This window comes from Pteronotus mesoamericanus, unplaced genomic scaffold (assembly GCF_021234165.1).
Source record: "Pteronotus mesoamericanus isolate MK-2021 breed Mesoamerican mustached bat unplaced genomic scaffold, CSHL_Meso_final contig_181, whole genome shotgun sequence".
Taxonomy (NCBI): domain Eukaryota; kingdom Metazoa; phylum Chordata; class Mammalia; order Chiroptera; family Mormoopidae; genus Pteronotus; species Pteronotus mesoamericanus.
The window spans coordinates 301,664-323,280 of record NW_026555077.1 but is presented as its reverse complement, the minus strand read 5'-3'; the positions used below and the strand labels follow the sequence as shown (position 1 = coordinate 323,280).

General features: G+C 34.1%; 1 protein-coding gene and 1 non-coding gene across 2 annotated transcripts in view; both read left to right on the top strand.

Annotated features, from left to right (window-relative positions):
* The window catches only part of LOC129065590 (neuronal growth regulator 1), a gene marked incomplete at its 3' end in the record, with an annotated part of 556,915 nt that overhangs the window by 257,741 nt on the left and 277,557 nt on the right, over positions 1-21,617 (top strand). The gene's annotated exons all lie outside the window — the stretch shown is intronic.
* Positions 3,674-3,780, top strand: LOC129065670 (U6 spliceosomal RNA). Its single transcript, XR_008528613.1, has one exon. It is a non-coding gene; the product is annotated as a U6 spliceosomal RNA (small nuclear RNA).

The window sequence follows — 21,617 nt, the reverse complement described above, 5'->3', positions numbered from 1 at the left end:
TGGCCCACAACCCAGGCCTGTGCCCCGTCTGGGAGTTGAACTTTGGTTCGCAGGCTGGCACTCAATCCATTGAGCCACACCTGCCAGCGTTAAGGTTTTCTTTAAAGTTAAACATTCTAAATACTTGCTACTACTATACAAAAATGCAATTGTTTTCTATTATGTTGATTTTATATACAGCAACTGTGCCAAATGATTATTAAATTTAATTATGAATTTGTAAATTCTTTTGTTGCTTCCATGTAGGTAATTATATTGTTTGTCAGTAATGACCACTTGGATACTTCTTTAACAAGTTATACTACTTATTTTTTTCCGTTTATATTGTACTGGCTAAAATATTTGTTAGGTTGTAAATTGAAGTGAGAATAGAAAATATTTGTTTAGTTCCAAAAAAAATGCATTTAGCTTTTCACTATGGACAACATCTATTGTTGTCTTTACTATATGCTCTTAATAAATTTAAAATTTTTTTGTATATATCCTTTTTCAGTTTTTAAAGCTTCTTTTATACATAGATACTAATTTTATTGAATGTATTTTGGGCATGACAACACAGTTCATTTATTACCATTTTGTCAATGTCAATAATAACTTTTTCACACCATCTGCATTCCAAATATTTTTTAAGTCTGCATGATCTAATAATTATCAAAAGATTGTTTTTAACATCTGCAACACTATAAAGACACATTTATCATTTTCTTCTTGTAAATGCATCAAATTTTTGTTTAATTATTTTGTAGCTATAATGTAAGGCCATCTAAAACTAAACATTTATATCTTTCTGCTAAATGAAAACATCAATTTGTGTGACTCTATCTCTTTTTTTTTTTGCTGGTTTCTTTTACTACTTTACCTTATGATTTACTTTTAAATTAATATAATTATATCAGATTTCCTTTTATTTAGAATTTGCCTGATATCTCTTTCTCTTTACTTTGATTTTTAATTCCCAGTGTATTTATGTTTTACATATTTTTTTTTATAAATAGTTAAATCTAGGCTGTGTTTTCTTTTATCTAGTTTAACAATTTTTAATCTGATCTCAACTAGCAAGTTTTCCTACTTCTCTATTGCTTTTTCTATTCTTTCTTTCTTTCTTTCTTTCTTCCTTTCTTTTTCTTTTTTTTTTTCCTTGTGAGACGAGTGTTTTTCCTGTTTTACTTACTAAGAGTGTTGCTTGTCAGAAGTCTCTTATAAGGGAACTAATAATTTAAATCTTCTACATTTTCTAGGCTAAAAAATCTTCTACATTTTTTAGTCTATTGCCTTCAAGAGTGGCTTGATGTATCTAAACTAGGACACTCAAGCTAAGAGAATTTTTCTGATTTACTTCCCTTTCTTTTGGCATTCTTGTAACCTTTGCCTCTGAGGATTTTCTTTCCCTAAATTACCTGCCATCTATTTTTATAGGCGATCTATGTTGGAAATATTTTCCTCAAAATCTGTTATACTTCATTGCCAGGAACAATGGGAATTCAAATAAAATAAAATATGTAGGTTCAAAATTCTGGGCAGTAGCCCTGACCCATGTGGCTCAATTGGTTGGACATTATCCCCCAAAGAGAAGGGGCGCAGGTCAGATTCCCAGTCAGCATTGTTGGGGTGAGTATAAGAAGCAACCCATTGATGTTCCACATTGTTGTTTCTTTTCCCCTTTCTCCCTCCCTTCCCCTCTCTCTATAAATAAATTTTAAAACATTTTAAAATGTATCTCAGTTAAAGCAAAGGCTGTAATAAGCCATGAAAACCATTTTCTTAAAAAAGAAATAAATTTTAGCAATGAAAACATTACAAATGACGTAGCCAACTTTTTATTTAGTCCCTCAGTTTTATCACCTGAAAAACAGGAACTCTAATACTTGTTTTATAGCATTAGTTTTTTTAATTTATATTTTCTGAGATTGTATTTATTTTTAGAGAGAGGGGAGGGAGGGAGAAAGTGAGGGAGAGAAACATCAGTGTGAGAGAGAAACATCGATTAGTTACCCCCTGATTAGTTGACTCTTGCACGCACCTGTACTGTAGACCAAACCTGCAACCTAAGCATGTGCCCTGACTGGGAATTGAACCAGCGACCTTTTGCACTGTGGGATGATGCCCAACCAACTGAGCCACACCATCAGGGCAGCATTAGCTCTTTTATTAGAACTAGAATATCTGAAACCCTTGGCTCACTGAAAGCCACATACTCGGTAAATGGTAATTAATATTAATAGTCAAAGATTTATGTTAAAAAGAATATTTAAATGAGGAATGCCTTTTAAGAGGAACGGGAGGTAATAAAACGTGAACTGCTAATGACACTATGAATGATTTGAGGTTAAAATGTACAGCTTCAAATGTACAGTGATGCATGGGGCATGAGGAAATATGATACGGTATGGCAAATTAAGCACAGTAATGAAGCTTAACCATTACTCAGCTTTTATCAAATAGAAATGGCAACTTTAAAATTAACACAAAAGCAATTTTAAAATGCCTTTACTGTCTCAAGGCTTCTACTTGTTTGAAATGTATTGATCTGATCAAGGTTTTATGTATGTTAGTGATGATCCTTTTATTTTATTAGTTCTTCCTAGCTTTTAGAAATTCTTGAAGAATTTTCAGGTTCACATTGATGGAACCAGGGTATGGTGTGGCTGCATTATAATGCCACATTGTTTTCTGTTTTCTTTTATTTTGTCACTGTTTTATAGTGTGGAACAAGAAAAAGCTCCTTAGACTATTAGAGCCATGCCATGTATTTATGCAAAAATGTATATGTGTTGTATCTATGTGATCAGGATGATATACACCTGTGAAAGCAAAAGAGGACTCTGGATATATTATTTCACCATCTTATTTTAAGACACCAAGATCTGTCTTCTTTATGTTCTCAGTTAGATGGCAATACTTACACTTGAGACTCCAAGACTTACAAGCCCTGCACTGCTGTTCACTCCTTGCTGAGCTAAAAATCGTGGAATCAGCCTTTACTTCCTCACATCATGTTCAATCCATGAAGAATATTCTCATTTCTAACACCAAAATACATGTTGAATCATATATCCTATTCCCTGTGCAATCACCCACCTCAGAGCCACCATCATTTCCTGCATTTCCTGACTTGTTTTGCTGCTTCTACTCTTGCTCTTCCACAACAGAACAGCCTGAAGGATGTTTTCTGCACAACATCCTGAAGGATGTCTGTGAAACCTACACCAGATCATGTTACTTTTCACTAAGAATCCTCCAATGTCCTTCCATCACACTTCAATGAAAGCAAAGAATCCTTGCAGTGGCCCTCAACTACTCCCTTGAAAAACGTTCACCAAGCTCCTCTTTGTTTCCGTCTATCCAGACTGGCCTCCCTTTGTTTCTTGAAATGTTATTCTCTAGACACACGCGTGGACTGCCAGAGAGCAGTCTCTGAAGTATTTTCCTTTGGCCTGCGTCACTTTGCTTTGTAACACTTATCACTGTTGACATTACATTTTATATCTATTTGTTTGTTTTGGATGTTCTTTACCCTAGCTCTATATCAAAATTTTCTGAAAAGTTATAAAAATTATAAATTATAAACAAACATGCCAGAATTACCCAGAAGCATTATATAGATGAATCTCTTGGTGGAGTGGGACAGGGGAAACACCCTGAGCGTTGGCAACTTTGAAAAACCCTGCAGCTAGTGCTCACTTCGGCAGCACATATACTAAAATTGGAACCATACAGAGAAGATTAGCATGGCCCCTGCGCAAGGACGACACGCAAATTCATGAAGCGTTCCATATTTTTTCTCTAAGACACATCATAACTAAAATGCCAAAGGTTAAAGATAAAGAGAGACTCTTAAAAGCAACAAGAGAAAAATAGTTACCTATTATTGGGGGATTCCCATAAGACTATCAGCTGATTTCTCAAAAGAGACTCTGCAGGCTAGAAGGGACTGGCAAGAAATATTCAGTCATGAAAAGCAGAGACCTGTACCCAAGGCTGCTCTACTCAGCAAAGCTATCATTTAGAATCTAAGGGCAGATAAAGAACTTCCCAGACAAGGGAAAACTAAACGAGTTCACCATCATCAGACCATTTTCATATGAAATGTTAAAGGGATTTATTTAAGAAAAAGAAGAAGATGGAAACTATGAACAATAAAATGGCAATAAATACAAATCTATCAATAACTATATCTAAAAAACAAACTAAGCAAACAAAGAAGAGACAGAATCATGGATACAGATAGCATTTTGATGGCTGCCATATGGGAGTCAGGTGTGGTAGAATGGGTGTAGAGGTAAGGGGATTAAGAAGTAAAAATAGGTAGTTTGAGAAGAGCCATGAGAATATAAAATACAGTATAGGCTATAGGAAACAGAGTAGCCAAAGAACTTATTGCATGACCCATGGACATGAACAATGGTGTGGGGATTGCCTGGGGAACTGGGGCCGCGGGGTGCTGGGGCGGTGCTGGGGAGAGGTGTCGCAAGGGAGAAAAATCAGGACAACTGTAATAGCATAATCAATAAAATATAATAAAAACAAAAAGAAAAAAAAGAAAAACCCTGCAGCTAAATGACAACCACTGTATATTTCTTTTTCTTTTTCTCTCATCGACTATAACATCAATAAAGGCAAGATATTTTCTATTTTTTCAATCCTCTATTCCTAGCTCTCAGAATAATACCTGGCACATAGTAAGTTTTCAATAAATATTTGTCCATAATTTTAAAAAAATTCATTAGTCCTTCTCATCTAGAATATACAAGGGAATATACACCATTGACCCTATGTAATTCAGTAAACTCTATACCTTTCATTTCTTTATCAGCTTGTTCACTCATTTAAGAAATACTTATTCAGTGCATTTAATGAACCACATAATATTCTAAGCTCTCAGATCAAGAGTAAAATAAATAAATATCTCTGCCCTTGTGGAGCTTACATTCTTGTTGAGTTACATTCTGTAGATAATTGTAGTGTTCAAAATAAGGAAATCTATGTTCTTTAAAAGAGTTTTTCATTATTCAATGGGTTTTCTTGAAAAAGCCCCTTAACTTCATTGAGACTAGTGATAACATTATTTAAGGAAGTCTTCCCTTTAAGTCAATGTAATTGAAACTGTTATTTTTTGTGCTGCTGTTTAAAACATTTTTTGAAAGTAATTTTAGAAAGTTTTCTTTCTTAAACTATGACTAATTAAAAGAAAGCTGGTTTTCTGCTAAAGAAAATAATTGGACTGTAACAGATTTACAAGACCTGCTACATCTGTCTTAAGAAAAGCTCTGTTTTCAGAACAAAGCCACCTGGAGTGATACCTCTGGGATATCCTGGATGGCATAATGCTGGAGTCATTAAAAAGTTCTTTTGAGTTTTGCACACACTGATCATTTGTTTAATTTTTTAACCATCTAGTCAACAAATATCTTCTGGTACTAAATATTACTAAGCAGTTTGCCAAGCCATAAAGTTATAATACATGTTCTCTGCTCTTAAGAAGCTCATTTTATCATACTACTTTTGTAAATAAATAACAAATATTATGTCGAAGGTAATGTAAAACAAGTGCTGCACATTGCAAGGAAGAACACAGAACTGAGCTTAGACCCTGCCTTCAGCTTGGTTGATGCCATCTGACATAGTCTGCTTTTATTCCAATTCTTTATCTAGTCATGTTATGCATCCTTTTAACTCCTTCCCTTTAACTTATACATGCATACTATATGTATATTATATTTACATATGTGCATATTCACACTGTATTGCATTCATTCAATAAATATATTTTATCAAATTAAGAACAAATATAGAACAAATTAAAATAATTGTAAGAGTTATAATCATAAAAGTTAGAAAAAAGTCCAATAAATCAAAATGCGCATCATACTCAAAGGCTTCCAAAAAAGCTAAATAAATAACTGTGCTCAGATATAAGACAAAAGAACCAGCGGTTATAATTAACTGGGTGGAAACCAGAATCTCCAGGAAGATCAAAATGTTTATAGCATTGTAATGACTGCATATTAAACACAGCTCGGTGACCATGTGCTGTCCCTCTGAGATAAGGGCAGAGCAGTGGTTCTTGGAGGGAACACAAGCACCTGAGTTCCCGGAACGTGGGCTTTTATAAATTGCTGTGCGCCTTCTTTCAGGCTTACAGGTTGGTCTTTTCCCTGTACATGGAAGAAAGATCTCAACACTCAAGAGGAAAACATTTTGAGTTCAATTCTGTTACTTTCATCATAGAAGTGTTTGGAAGAAATTCCAGGAACTTCATACGTTTTTAAATGTATTGCCTGCCCTTTTAACTCCTGGATGGTTCTCTGATCCTTTTTATTTTGGGGGGCAGATGAGTCTAGGGGACAAGGCATACAGGCCTGAATTTCCAAACTGGTTCACAATTGCATTCCCTTGGAAGAAGTAACTCGAATCCTCAGTTTCTCTGTCTGTAAAATAGTATATATCTCGCAGGTCTTTTTGAAGGGTTACATTAGAAATTGTTTGTAAAGAATGGAAGGTAACAAATGTTAATTTCTTCCTACATCTGTTTTTCTACACCTTACATCAAGTACTTTGACTTTAATCTCTAGTTCTCACTTGGGCCAATCGCCATTACTGCTCCTCTGAGACTAGATTCAAGCCTATCAGAGATAAAAGAAATGTATTTAATAAATAAAGGTTGTGGAAATACAAAAATATAAGGTGACATGGTTTCAGAATGAAAGACAATTTTTAAATTGAGAAAATTTAACTTTATATAAAAGTCACAGCAGTATTCTTGTTCTTTTATCTGTGGAGCAAACAAAATGTCAGCCTAGATTTGTATTCATGCCTAGAACTGACTGGATAATTTTGGAAGCCTGGTTCTACTCTGATATTCTTTCATATGATTTTGGCCATGAACACTGAAGTTAGTAGCAGGTTACCTAAAAAAAATTAATGGTCATTTTATCCCTGGTAAAAATCTAAAAGGAAATGGTTGCAGATGACTTATAGGTTAACTATTTGTCTTTATAACAACTTCAGTAAAGTAGCCTAGATGGATGCTCAAGCCCACATAAATAATATGTGCATGTTTGTGACTGCAAAATTCTAATATATCAATCTATTTGCTATAGAAGAAGATAAAAATGACACAGTGTATCATTTGAATAAGAAAAAGATATAAGGTAGAATGGAGTAACCAATTTCATTTATACTCATTAAAACACAAAGTGAAAAGCCTTTCACTCAGTATACTTATTCTATGTTTATATGGCAAATGCTAGGAGTTATGTTTTTCTAAAGTATTTATTTTTTCCTAAATTTTGTTTTATAATTTAACTCAAATTAGTGTGCTCTCTAAATTATGTTTCCTGGATGTTAACAATAATTGGAATAAATGAGATGTTAGCTATAGTGTTAAATGGAACATGGCCTTATTTACTTGAGTTTCTTAAAATAGATCTTTAGAAAACAGCACTGTGAAAAGTAATAATATGTAATAAAATTTTAATGACAACCAAACGTCAAAACTTTTGGTGTATTACTTTATGAAGGAATACCTGTGTTTGACATATTTCAGAGACCTCTTAATATTGCATTTCTGCTCACACTAAGAGCTGTGAATAATTGTTATGAAAGAGATCCCTTGTTGTAATGGGTAAATGGGTAAATAAGTATATCTGGCTTGACTGGGATATTGTAGTTAAATAAAGACCTTTAAATGTTCAATATCTACACTGGTTTAATTAGAGTTTGATTTGTGACATTTATAAACTAGAAATAATTATTTGAACATATTAGTTAATCTTGGTATATGGATACTATATTGCTAATATACCTCCTAGAAGTTAATTATTTTAAAGTTTTCAAAAATATTTAAGTTTTACATATTATGCTACATACATGAATATCTGTTGATTAATATTACCTAAAAATTCATTAAATAACCTGAATTTTAAAGTGATGTTAGTAGTATCAGTACAACTGATGTTATTGGGAAATGTTACATCAAATATATCAGAAAGAATTTTTCAGATGAGTTTAAAAATAATTTTGTTTTGTGATAATGTGGTGTTATGTAATGTCTAAGTATAAGGTTTATGGAACTCAGTTTCTAAATTCAAGCTCTGTTCTGCCACCGCTCCTGGTACTTCAGGCCAGTTCCTCACATTTGGGTTCCTCATATTAGAGAAGGTATAATAACCTCTAAGTGACATTTGTGTGCAAAATCTTGACAAAAAGTAAGCATTCCATAAATAATAGTATTATGATAATATTAATATGTATCTCTTAAAGTAAAAAAAAAAAAAGGTGTATGTTTAAAGAGATTTTGGGAATGTTGCATACAAAAAGATAAAGAGCTTTCTCCCCCAGCATTTCTTAGGGCTTTTAAGATGCTAATATGCAATGCAAATCTCTTAAAATTCTACAATTCCCAAGTTTAATTAACTATGAAGCCACATTTTTCCCCCTAAAGAGCATCTCCTGGGACTGGTGTTCTTCCCACACACTTTTTTAAATGATATCTTAGATAAACACCTACCTATTAATTATAATTCATGTAAAATTCATATTTTTTAGGTCTTCAACTGCCTACATTAAAAAATTTAAATACTAAATGTCAAATGTCAGAATAGAGAATGTTTAAAAAACTCCTTTCATGAACATGACAGCCTGATAACCAGAATTTTAGGAATAAAGTTTTCAACTGTACAAAAATTAGTTTTTCCATTTTACAAGTGCTCATACTCACCAAAGCATAATATTCAGCTACACCTTCCAACATTAATAATTATTTATTAATTACAAGATTATTTACAGTTATTTTATGTTAGCAGAAATATTACATTATAGTGCTTGAGATTATTTACTGTCACAATTCTTAAAGAAACAATTCATAAAATCAAGTGAGATGAGTATTACCTTTCTTCCAAAAAATTTCATAGATTTCATATATTATCAATTTAAAAAAAAACCAGGATGGTTAAAAGAGTCAATAGTAATATATAAACTTGAAATTTAAGACTTAAAATCTGAAATACTGTCTTCTTTGCATCACTTTTATTTGAATTAGTCTGCCTCTCTACAGTTTGGAAAATACAGCTTCTGCATTGAATTAGTAACTTCTACAAAAAACTGACTTTCTTTCGCTCTCAGGATAATTCCTATACTGGGACACAGCACAAGGCTCTCCCGCCTTGCACATGCCCTGCAGGAACACCTGCTTTGCACTTCCTCAATTCATGCGCTCTCACTGCTTAGGTGTTTATAGGTCCCTGCATACTTCATCATGTTTTGTTTGTTTGCTTCTCTGCCTTTGTGTATATTTTCCTTACTGGCAGATAACTCCAGCTCATTGTTTAAGATTCTACTTGAACATCACCAGTTTTGGAAGGCTTTTCTAACTTCTGAATCAAAAACTGGATTTAATGCCAATTAAGTATATTCCCATTTCACATTATTACCTTTACTATTTGCAGTGACCATGTTGTATTTTTTAAAAAACTATGTGAATGCCTTTTTGTTCCTAAATATGTCACTTTCAGAAGGGCCGATATTGTGGCTTATTAATTAATTTCTAGCATATTTTGCTCTCTCTGTAGTTATCATGTGTGATTGATCTGAATATTAGAAAATATTTCCATTAGGCAAAATAAGTTTTAAAATTTGTGAAACCCTCCAGGTTTTCTATCTAGTGTCTGAGAGCGTGTGATTTGCTAAGTCAGTATTCCTACGTGAATGCTCTTTATTGTGTAACATTGAAAGATTGCCCTTTCAAACCCTAAACTTTCCTTTCCTAAAGATATCAGCTCTCCCACTGATTTTCTGAATTATTCTAATACCAACTGCATCTTACTCAGGCACTTGCTGGTAATGAACTTCTCAGACATGCTGAGCCCAGTAATATCCTTTGAATTCTTATGTTCTCTCTCAGCCCCCTTTCAGGGTAGAGTCTCAAAGTGTTCATCAGCCCCCATGGTGTCAAATTGATCTTCATTGACATGACCAAAATCATGCAGAGGGTATGATATTAGATAATTAAAAATATGGGATCTTGAAAGGAATATTAGTTTTAAATACATACTTATTTTTTTTTCTGTTACTTTATTCTTTAGCCTAAGTCAGTCATTCTTATGGCGTCATCTTTCTGTTCTCTGCTGTCAATGGCACCAGAATACTGTATCTAGGGCCTCTGAGAACAGGAAATCTCGGGACGAAGATTCCAGTGAAGGCTAGGACACATGCTGTTATAGTTGCCATGTGTATCTATTTTAAATTATCTTTAAATATGTAACTGTGGTCATGACGACCTCCTATGCTCAAAGAAACCTCTCCCCTTGCCTTGGCACAGTTCTCTCCCAGATTTCCATCAGCAAATAATTTCCTACACTTGTGCCAATGTGACCGCTTAGAGTTGTAACCAAAGACAAGTTTCTTCTGAGTTTCACACATTTCTGTTCACAGAGAATAAATCCTTTCTTTCCATTGTCCTGGTGTGAGTGGGAGGATGGGGAAATGGTGGGGAGGGGGTGAAGCAATATAAATATCCAGGAAAAAAATAGTACAAAGCTTTAGTTGAACCTGGCAGTTATATAGAGTTATATACTGCACATAAGGCAAAAAAAATCATTTTTAACCATTGTCATCACATTTCTTTTATGAACATAAGGAGGAAAAAGAAAGAGTATGACTGTACTAATTAGAAAAGCAAAGATAAAAATGGACATTTTGAAATTAGAAATTTTATGAGCACCATTCTTTTTTCCTTTTTCTTCTGTTTTTATCCAGCGCTGTTTTTCTTCTGCCTTCTTCCCTTACCTGTATCCTCACCTCATTTTATCATCTGTCTGTAACTGCTTCTGACCTATCTCATGAGCGTGGAATGTGGCAACCACAGGTGTCAGCGGCTCTTCACAGCTGGCAAGACCATGCCTGCACTTGATTTCCCCCCATTAAAAAAAGGAAAAAAAAACACCTCTTTGACTCATCCCCCTTCTTTTCTCCAATTGCAAATTAAACTGACAAGCTGGCTGGACAGTGGCAGAGGGGACTTCCATTTCAGTCAAATTATTTTTTTCATTTTTGCCAGTATATTCTCTTCCTGTCATTTCTTCCTTGTGTGCTTTTGACAGCTGAAATTATTTTTATTGTACATTCCAGTCTCTGCATTTAATAGCTACTACTTTTTTACTTCCCAGATTTAACTAGTTTAGAATGACTGTCTGACCCCCGTATTGAGCTATGTCCCTAAAGTTAAAATATATATGCTGAGTTTCACTCATTTTTTGAGAACACAAATGTCTATGATATGCCAGCACTACCAGGTATTGGGGCCAAAGATACGAATGAATAACACATGGTTCCTGTTATTGAATAGCTCAGCATGTTGTGGCCTGTTTCTTACAAAACAGGTAAATACACTACAGAGCTGTAGGGAGACAAATCTGGAACTCCTGAGTGGATAACCCCTTAGGTTACATGAAAACAGTCACAGAATAGTTGTTTCCCTAATCATTAAGTTATTACTCGCATGCTTGTAGATGGTGGTAGGATCTTTGAGGACCACTTAGTCCAAAGAATATTTTTATCTCGAGATTGTGCTTTTTATAAACAAACAAAAACCTTGCATTTAAAAGCAGAATGAGTTCAAAAAAGGGAAGAAAAATGCTAATTTTTTATTTAAATAAAATCAAAATTAGAATATTATATAACTATCCATTAGAAATGGTCCCTGAAATGTAGAGGAAAATGGGATGGTTTGGGGCATCTCCAGGACAGTTTCTGTAGTTGACAAGAGAGAACCTCTTAATATTGAGCTCTGACTACTTCTGTTATGAAGAATAAAGAAAAGGATGCAGGAATAAAGTATTAGATTTGTTGGTCATCTGCTACATAAAATACCCTGACAAAAATATCATGAACCCATATTGTAATTCTGGTGAGATTTATATTATTAACACTATCACTCCTTTTCCCTTTTCCTTTTTTTTTAAGATGATAATTTATTCAGATAGATTTAATAATTCTTAACACTGGTCTGTGCTATGGACAAGGTTTTAATGCAGATATATTTGACTTTAATTTTTTTTTTCACTAACGTGATTTCTGAAGAGATTTTCTGAAACGTAAGTGATATAACTCAGGAGTGTGCATTTGACAGAGACTATGGCAATTCTAATGAAGATGGTATAAAGTTGAAACACTGCTCTTACAAGTTTTGACTTATGTTTTGTATTACCATCACTTATTTGATGTATTAAGTACTGCCCCAACCATGGGACGGTACCCAAAGAATTATATAGATCAAGTCTCAACTTTCAGTGAGTTTGTTATCAGATGTGATTATGGAGATTCAGAATAATAATGTTTAAAATTTATGAACATTTATTGTGTGTCAGGCCCTATAGTAAGTACTTTACTATATAAGTACTTTACTATATTATCTCTTAATTTTTAAGAAATGTTTAAAAAGATTTTATTTATTTATTATTAGAGAAGAGAAGGGAAGGAGAAAGAGAGGGAGAGAAACAGTAATGTGTAATTGCTCCTTGCATGCCCCCTGCTGGGGACCTGGCCTGCAACCCAAACATGTGCTCTAGACTGGGAATCAAACCCGCGGCCCTGTGGTTCACAGGCCGTTAGCCAATCCATTGAGCCATGGCAGCCAGAGCTTATCTCTTACTTTTTAAAACAGCCCAGTGAGGTAAAGAGTATTTCTATTCCCATTTTCAGATGAGAAATTTGAACTTGGTATAGCAACACAACTTATGCTGTATCCTAGACTTATGTATGGGAAAATCCAAATATAGACTAGGGCAATGTAATGATGCATACTGGTAGATCACAAACAGGTGAAATGCATGCATTGTTAGAGTAAACATACATTTCTTTGTAGAAACAAAAACAGGCTTCATAGAAGTAGATATCTGGATTGGGACCCTTAGAGGGGAATTTCTAACACTACTTTGATTTATCTATTTATTAACTATGTGGCTTTAGGTACATCATGTCTACTAAACTCAATTTCTTAGTCTATAAAACTGTGGATAATGACCATTGACACCAATAAAAACCTCCAAACAATTTGTATACCCACCCCATCATTATTCATCTTTCCAAAGTAATATTTGTTTTTAAGTAAAATTATCCCCAAATATTTACCCAAGCAAAATGTAATATTGAGACAAAAATGTAAAGTTTCATATCTCTTCTAATTCTTCTTCATAGTCCAGAACAAGTCTGTCTCTCTCATCATATGCTAACTTATTACCCAACCATAAGATGACTCACTTTTCATATTTTCTTTTTTTTAATCCATTCATTTTATTTTATTTTTTTCCATACTCTTTTTTTCTTTTTTTTTAATTTATTTACTTTTTAAATACATTTGTCTCTGCCTCCCCCCCACCTCTTTCCCTTGCCCCCTCCCACCTTCCCTCCCTCATATTTTCTTTGAGAAATAAAGAAGATAAAAGAGTCAGGCCTTAAATAGAGTACTAAGGTACTTAATGAAGAAATAGATAAAAATATTAATATAAGATAGGAAATGGCATTTATCTTCAGAATATATTTTGTAGTCTTGTTTTCTTTAATCTTCCAAACTTAAAATGTATAGCTTTGAATAGAACAAAATGATACTAAATGCTTTTTAACTAGTTCACTTTTATGTAGAAAGTTGTGGTTTTGGCTCTATACCATATTTTTATACTGGCATCAATATTTGATTTTTTACGGTCCCTTTCAATGTTTTATTTTACTATGTTTTTTCCATTACCATTTATCCTTCCATAACCTCTTCCACCTCTTTCCATCCCATTTCCCCCAACCCCCTGTAATCACCACACTATTGCCTGTGTCCGTGAGTTCTTTCTCTCTTTTTTTTTTTTCCTTTTTTGCTTGATTTTTATATGGATTTTTTTCAACTGGTAGCCATAGGACAATTGGTAACTTAGCATAGTAGCGTAGCAGGGGCAGGAAAAGGTTGGAGCTAGAGGAGAGGAAGGACCTTCCTTCTTCAGGAGCACCTGTGCTTCCCCTTCTGTCAATCAACTGAGCTCCCAGTGAGCTTGACCCAGAAAATCGGTCAGTAGATAGGAGAGGAGGAAATGCCTTCTTCTTCTTTTTCCTTATCAATTTTATTTTTATCTCTTTGAGTTCAAAAGAAAAAAAAACTTTTAAAAAAGTTTAATGCTTGAATTCACTGGGATGTTAATTTCAAAAATCAGAGAAATATATGAGCAGTTATGAAAGAAATGGTCAGTCTTGTAAATGGGCCCAAAGACATTTATGATTGCATGTGAGTTCTTATCATCATGTTTGCTTCTAGGGAAAACCCAAATAGTTAAGTGACATTTTATTTTTTAATTGCCCTAACATTAATATTAACTCTCCTTTCTCATGAACAGAAACAATTACTTATTTTTAGATAGAAAATTTTGACCTTTGAAAGTAAAAGACTTAGGCTTTACTAACGGTCACGAGACATGTTGAGAAATGCAGGTATATTAAGACATATAAAAACAAACAAAAATTTTTGCACCATTAACTTTGACCTTGATCTCTCATTAAAATGTGGTTAACAATGTTCTTAGTCCCTCTGTGCTCTGCATGGGAGGTAAGGATGCTGCAGAGACTGGCACCGCCGGGTCAAAGGGACTTGTTAAAGGCTGTCTAACCTTGTCTTTGCAAGCCGTTTTATTTTTACATAGTTTTTACTGCCGCAAATCATGGCAATACTTTAGAAATGGAGATTCACCTCCGTATTACTTAGCTGCTATTATTATTATTTTTAGTGAGGCTCTTTTGAAACACCTTTCTTCTGATTTAATTGTCATGTTCTCCCTCACCATATTATGCACTTAGATACTTGGCTAATTACTAGGTGCTTAATGACAAAACACAAAATGTACCTGAATGGATTCCTCTCTTCCCTTCTTAACATTCTCAGCAGTGTTACATTGTGTTCTGACCAAGAGAGAATGTGAGTAGGACAGTTGGTTTGGTGGCACTGTACTTATAGAGGAAAATAATTATTCTGCTAGAACATATATTACATTTTGTGGTGGAGAATTATGATTATAGGCATTTAAAATGCATGGAATCTTTCTGCTATACCTACGTGGTCTGGAAGGCCTTTTTAGCACAAAGCTTATTTACTCTTAGAACTCTAAATTTACCATGTCATTTTAACACATTCTTGGGGGCTGACAGAACGGGAGATACTTTCATAGGCTAATGTAAGTGGACACACAGAAGTGCCAAAGTGCATTAGGAAAATGAAAATCTATTCTGCTTCACGGTTGAATTTACCCTTCTCCAGAGACTGAATTTATTTGCATATTTTATTTCAAATATATGTGAGTTACACTGAAGAAGATTTAAATTAAATAAATGACATGATTAAATGGCAGACATAGCAATCGCAAACCTGATAGCCAATCACAAATTTTTCTTTAGGCATTTAAGCCTGTGTAGCTTTTTGGTGAAAAAGATATCTTCCTTGTGAAAATGAGTAAAATTTTATTTAAAAGGCTAAGCACTGAAAGATGCGTTTCTTAATTATCATTTGTATTACTAATATGTGAGGAGAATTAAAGGATGAACTGAATCAAAATATAGGTGATCACATAGTTGTTTCTCCTAAATGGTTCTTTTTTCTAAATATCCTTTCCTGAATCATTGCATGATTGTCTGCTGCTGAATATTTCAAATTATTGAAGTCACTGGAGACATTTTACGGATGATCACCTTACTACTTGAATAAAAGAGATGTGGAAGCTGAATTTATTTTTTAAAAACTACTATGATCATGTGTTTGTTATAACTCAACAAAACTCTTTAAAGCAATTTGAATCCAAGTTTTTAAAATTATTTTTATAAATTTTAAATATATTTACATCTGGATATGTTTAAATACAAAATGTGGATGCTTAACTTAAAAAATTAACAGTTTTGATAGTTTACCTTATTTTTAATAATTATAATTTATATGGATATATATATATATACACACACACACAGGGTTGGGCAAAAGTAGGTTTACAGTTGTTCTTTTGGAAAATAATACAATAATAAATAATACTACAAGACAAAATATGTTTTGTGTACCCACTTTAACCTACTTTTGTTCACCCTGCCTGTGTGTGCGTATATATATATTCTTGGCTTTGGGAAAAGGAAAAGAAGAATGAAGTTGTGGCTTAAAGCAGATGTTGCTCATGGGAAGTTTATTCACCCCTATTGATATGGATCAAATATTTGCATTTTATCTAAATACATACTAAAGTCCTAATCCCTACTGTGATGGTATTTGGAAATGGGACCTTTGGGAGATAGTTAGGTCATGAATATGGAGCTCTTACAATGGGAATAGTGCTTTTATAAGAAGAGACAGGAGAGAACTTTCTTTCTTTCCATGAGAGAAAATGGCAAGATGGCTTCCTGCAAACCAGAAAAAGAGCTCTCCCCAGAACTCATTGTGTGGGCACCCTAATCTCAGACTTTCTAACCTCAAGGACTATGAGAAATAAATTTCTGTTGTTTAAGCCACCCCATTTATGATATTTGTCATAGCAACAGAACTAAGATACCTATTTTCTCTAAACTTCTTTCCTCTTCAACTAATGAGGCACGTTGATCACACAAATAAAATAGCAGGAAAGCATACTTTTATTTTTCCACCCATTAATTTCTCAATCATTTATCTATCCATTAATCTCTCCTTTACTACGTGAAAATGGCTCATGTAAATAAACTGTAAATCTCTGCTATTGGTTGACTATACAAAGCTATTGCCAGTGGAAATGTAGTTCTTCCATGGGGTCTCAAAAAAAGCATTTCAGGGACCCATGCATGGGAGAATGAGGTGCAGCGGTAAGATACATTGAAGCTGGAGCAAACACAGGTGACTGTGCACAGGTGCCCAGGGATTCATCCACACCCAACTGCTTTGCTCAGTCCCACTGTGAAAGAAGCCCAGCCCTGTCTTCACCAAGCCCAGAAGAAGGCCAGAGTCCAGAGATAATTGTGTCATTATCCGGCATTGGCAGGGCATCTGAAGCTGCCTTAGTTCAGTTTAGTCCATGTCAAGACTTAGCCCAGCGTCGTGTTTGCCGCTCTCCAGCTAGCTTATTCCTTGTTCCTGGCTGCGCTCCGGTTGGCACTGCCCTGCTGCACTCAGGCCCATGGTTGGTGCGCACTTGGGCCCACGCTGCTGCCAAGCCTTCATGGCTGCTGGGGAGGGAGGACGCGTGGATGTATGGACGAATGTGTGCTACTGAGAAGGGCCTTTGTTAAGCTTTGATTGTATTACCTCTAGCTTGGGAAAGGGTAAGCTCTCTTTTAAACTAACCAATCTCTTTGCTGACCCTTCACAGGCTTGTGCTGAGTCCTCCCCCTATCAAATCCAGTCTTTTTCTGAGGTCAGATAACCCCCCTTTATGGTCATTATCTCGGCTTCCACTGTGCATGCACCCAGCAGAGGAATCTCCCTTTTATCATTTTATGTCTCCCTCAGTAATCGTGAATAATTGCTGGTTGTCCCCACCGAAAGATGTGATGGTTCCCCTAGGAAGCCTGTGAATATTAGAGCTTTCTAGTAAGTCAGGCTTAATGTTCAACTTAGCTCCCTAGTTTATTAGGCTAAATGTCTGACTCCATTTGCTCCCTTCTCTTATTAGTACTAATCATCTACTCTAAAACTATAACACAAATAAATATATTATATACTTTATGTGATTCTAAATTGAATATAACATTTTAGTTCTGTTCATTCTGATCTCCAGGTTTCCTTGTATTGAAATGGTTCTTAAAAAAATGCACTGTATATTCCTTTAGCTTGGTGTTTCTAGTGAGATTTTATATCCTTTTTTGTACCATGCTTATTTATATAAGCCCAAGACAATATGAAAATTATATCAGTATAAGCAAATTCAATTAATATTGTTTAAAACAAAATTTAATCTTATCTTTCAATATCTTTATGGTTTTTTTCATGGCTTTCCTCCCCCTCAAGTTTCCCACTTTCTACCTGCTTGAAATATCCAAATATTAGGTTTTTGTTTTATAAATGTCTTTCTTCTCCTCTTTCTTGTGTTTTCCTTTTCCACCAACATTCCCTCCTTGCTTATTTAACTTTCTAATTGAATTCTGCCAAGATCCCTTTAGAGTAACATGGAATGTTTGCTGGCAGGCTGGTTTTTGCTGTGCTGTTTCAGCTTGAGTTCAGGTACAAAATTGTTGATATTTACCAAGCATCATATGTCAATATTTAAACAGGCAGAGTAGAACAGCAGCTGGGTTGTGAAGGCTAGTCTATAGACCCAACATTTTAGGTGGGGTTTAAAATGATCAAAGTTAAAAAAACACACTACACATTTGAATAAGCTTAAGTGCCTAAGGAAGCAAATACCTGCATATAGAATTGTATTTCTTTCTAGCTTTTCTCTAAATCTCTGTTTTTCAGTTCTAATTTGCTAACCTTGAAAGTGCTCATCTGAATGTTGCTTAGTTTTATGTGCTACTTTGAAGCCATTTCATAGGTTAATAACAGGTGTAACCTCTCAAAACACTTTTATTCATAGGCTATTTAAATTGTAGCCCATTAGCAAAAATTATTTTTAGTAAGCCTAGAAACATGGAACATTTTACATTTGATGAGTCCTTTTCATTGATTTAAGGAAACCATGAAAGATCTCTGGTCAACTCTTTGGTGCAATTTGTAAGGAATAATTAATGAATTGCTGAATTGCATTTTTGAAAGTTAGCATTGATTTACATTTAAGAGTTAGACAATCCATATGACAATATTGATTACCAATAGAAATGCTGTTTTTTTTAAATATCATTTCCTCATGTTATATTGTTTCATTATTCCAACACTCTTCCACCCAATTTTTTAAACTCTTATTGAACATTTACCATATAGGCTGTATAATAAAATTGAAAAAAACAATTACATGCTCTTTTATTGCTCTATAATGATTTTATCTATCACTTCATTGGACCATCGGATCCTTGAGACTGTAGATTCTATCATACTGCTACTGTACACAAGGTTTTGAGCAGTTTCTGATAATTAGTTGACATTAGAGTCATCATTTTATCTGCCCAGGTAGCCCTGTTGAGTTGCTGTTTACCCATTCTCTCTAGCATGTGTTATGTGTGTGTGTGTGCATGCAAGGCAGGGATGAGGTAGTTTAAGGAATTCAATGGAGTAAATTAAAGAAAAATATGTAATTGGGAAAAAAGGCAACAGTATCACATTGCTGTATGTCAAAAATTCTATTTTGTATTTTTGTGATTTTATAAAAATTTTCTACAGTCTTGTTTAGAAATATATCTAAAATAAGAATAATAATAAAACTTAAAAGTGACTCCATTACTGACCCTTAACTTTTTTCTTTTTACCGCATATTGCATCACAGCACAATTTAATGACAGAAAAGAAATGAATTTAAGTCCAGGCCAAAATTATTTTTTCTAAAGCATTTTAACAATTTTTACATATGACCAAAGAACTGCTTATATGAAACTTTGAGAAGCAGTGTGAAAAAGAAAAAAACACACACACACACCAGAAGTCTAGAATTTTATTAATACCTCAGATTCAAAGAAAGAAAAGAACCTGATTTTAAAAACTGCAAATACATTTTTAAACCCTAGGAAAACTTGACAATGAATTATCAAGTTAATTTTGGTCAAGATACTCAGGAAAAAAAATATGTGTTCATAGTTTATGTAGCACAAGAGGACAGTTTCCTTGGAATGAGATTTTAAGTGAATCAAGAATATATTTCTTTTAGGGTAGCCACTATGGAGTTGAAATCATGTTGTGTTTTACTGGTAATTACTTTTCATTCTCTTCAACCCTCTGAAGTTCTGGGTTAGTTCTTCTAGCTACTATCCATAGAATTGCATGCAATATTTATAATTCTCTTCTTAACATAACAGGGCTTAACTAATACCTAGTTGTCTATTTATCCACTCATTTTTGTTTCTTTCTGACTTTCTGGTTGGTGTCTGATGTTAATGCTTATATTTTAATATTCAGCATTTTTTTCCTTTTTGGTAAGTCCAGAGTATTCACTTGCCATGATCTTGTGATTGTAGATCAAAGTGGATGCCTAAATTTGTCTTAGGTGGTCACAAGTGCTTGCCGGTATTAATGTACATCTCCCAGTGAGCTTGCTAAACTGCAGATTCTGATTCCATCGTTCTAATATATAGCCTAAGATCTACATTTCTAGTAAGTCTCAGATGATGCATATTTTGAGTGTCTAGACTTAAAAATAGTAATTTAATGGTGTTAATGATACAATAAAATAAACAACAGGTGCTGCAAAGCACCCTCTCTTTGGGATAACTTGGTAAATTGCACATTGATTCATGAATAAGTACTATTGAAAAAGAATGGAGTTTTTTGTGACATAATAGTATAGACTGAATTTAGTAAGCTGCTTTTAAGTACATAACACATGATGGAAATAAATGCATTCATTTCTTCATTGAAACAAAACACAAAGTAAAAATGTATTATTAAATTTACAAAACTAAATATATTTAAAATAAATTTAAATAAATTTTTAGAGTATAATATTTATACTTCTGAAGTTATTAAAGCTTAAACTGCACCAAGATTTTTTTCACACATTTCCCTCCAACTCTATTTCTTCATCTGTAAAACAATGACATTATTATTGTGAGTAAAAAAATAATAATTATATGAGTAATATGCTTACCATGTAATGTGTTCAATAAATATTATTCAGTTTAATTATACCCATAATCATTACCTTTGTCCAAGGTTCAAAATTAAGAAGAAATTAAAGGAAGCTTCTAAGAAAGGTTCTATATGAGGACATTTCTAGAATATTTATCACTGTGATATTCCAGTTTTTAGAACGATTTGGAGATTTAAAAGTATAGGCATTAATGTCAGATTTGAGAGTATACCTAGAACATTATTTTGCTTTACCTTCACGAGCCTTGTTTTAACATCAATCTCATGGTGTTAGGTTGCTTTGGAAATGTGGCAGGGAGCTTGTCTAAAGTAATTTGAAACTGGATCCTTACAAGGAGGGCAGGGAGAGACCAGCAAAAATATCAGACCACCCTGGCTTGCTAAGTGGCAGTTTTTTTTTGTTTTTTTTTTTATTTACTTTTTAAATACATTTGTCTCTGCTTCCCCCCCTCAACCACTTTCCCTTGCCCCCTCCCTCCTTCCCTCCCTCAGCTCTTCCCCTTTGGTTTTGTCCATGAGTCCTTGCTATATGTTCCTTGACTTTCTCCTTCCCTTCCCTTTCCCTGCCCCCCCCCCTTCCCTCTTGTCTCTGTTGATTTCTTTTCCTTTCAGTGTTGCTGGTCATATTTTCCTTGCATCTTTGCATTGTTGGTTAGGTTCCGCTTATAGGTGAGATCATATGGTATTTGTCTTTCGCCCCCTGGCTTATTTCGCTTAGCATGATGCTCTCCAGTTCCATCCATGCTGTCGCAAAGTTTAGTACTTCTTTTTTTCTTTCTGCTACGTAGTATTCCATTGTGTATATGTACCATAATTTTTTGATCCAATCATCTACTAATGGGCATTTAGGTTGCTTCCAAGACTTGGCTATTGTAAATTGTGCTAAGTGGCAGTTTTAATAAGCAAGGGA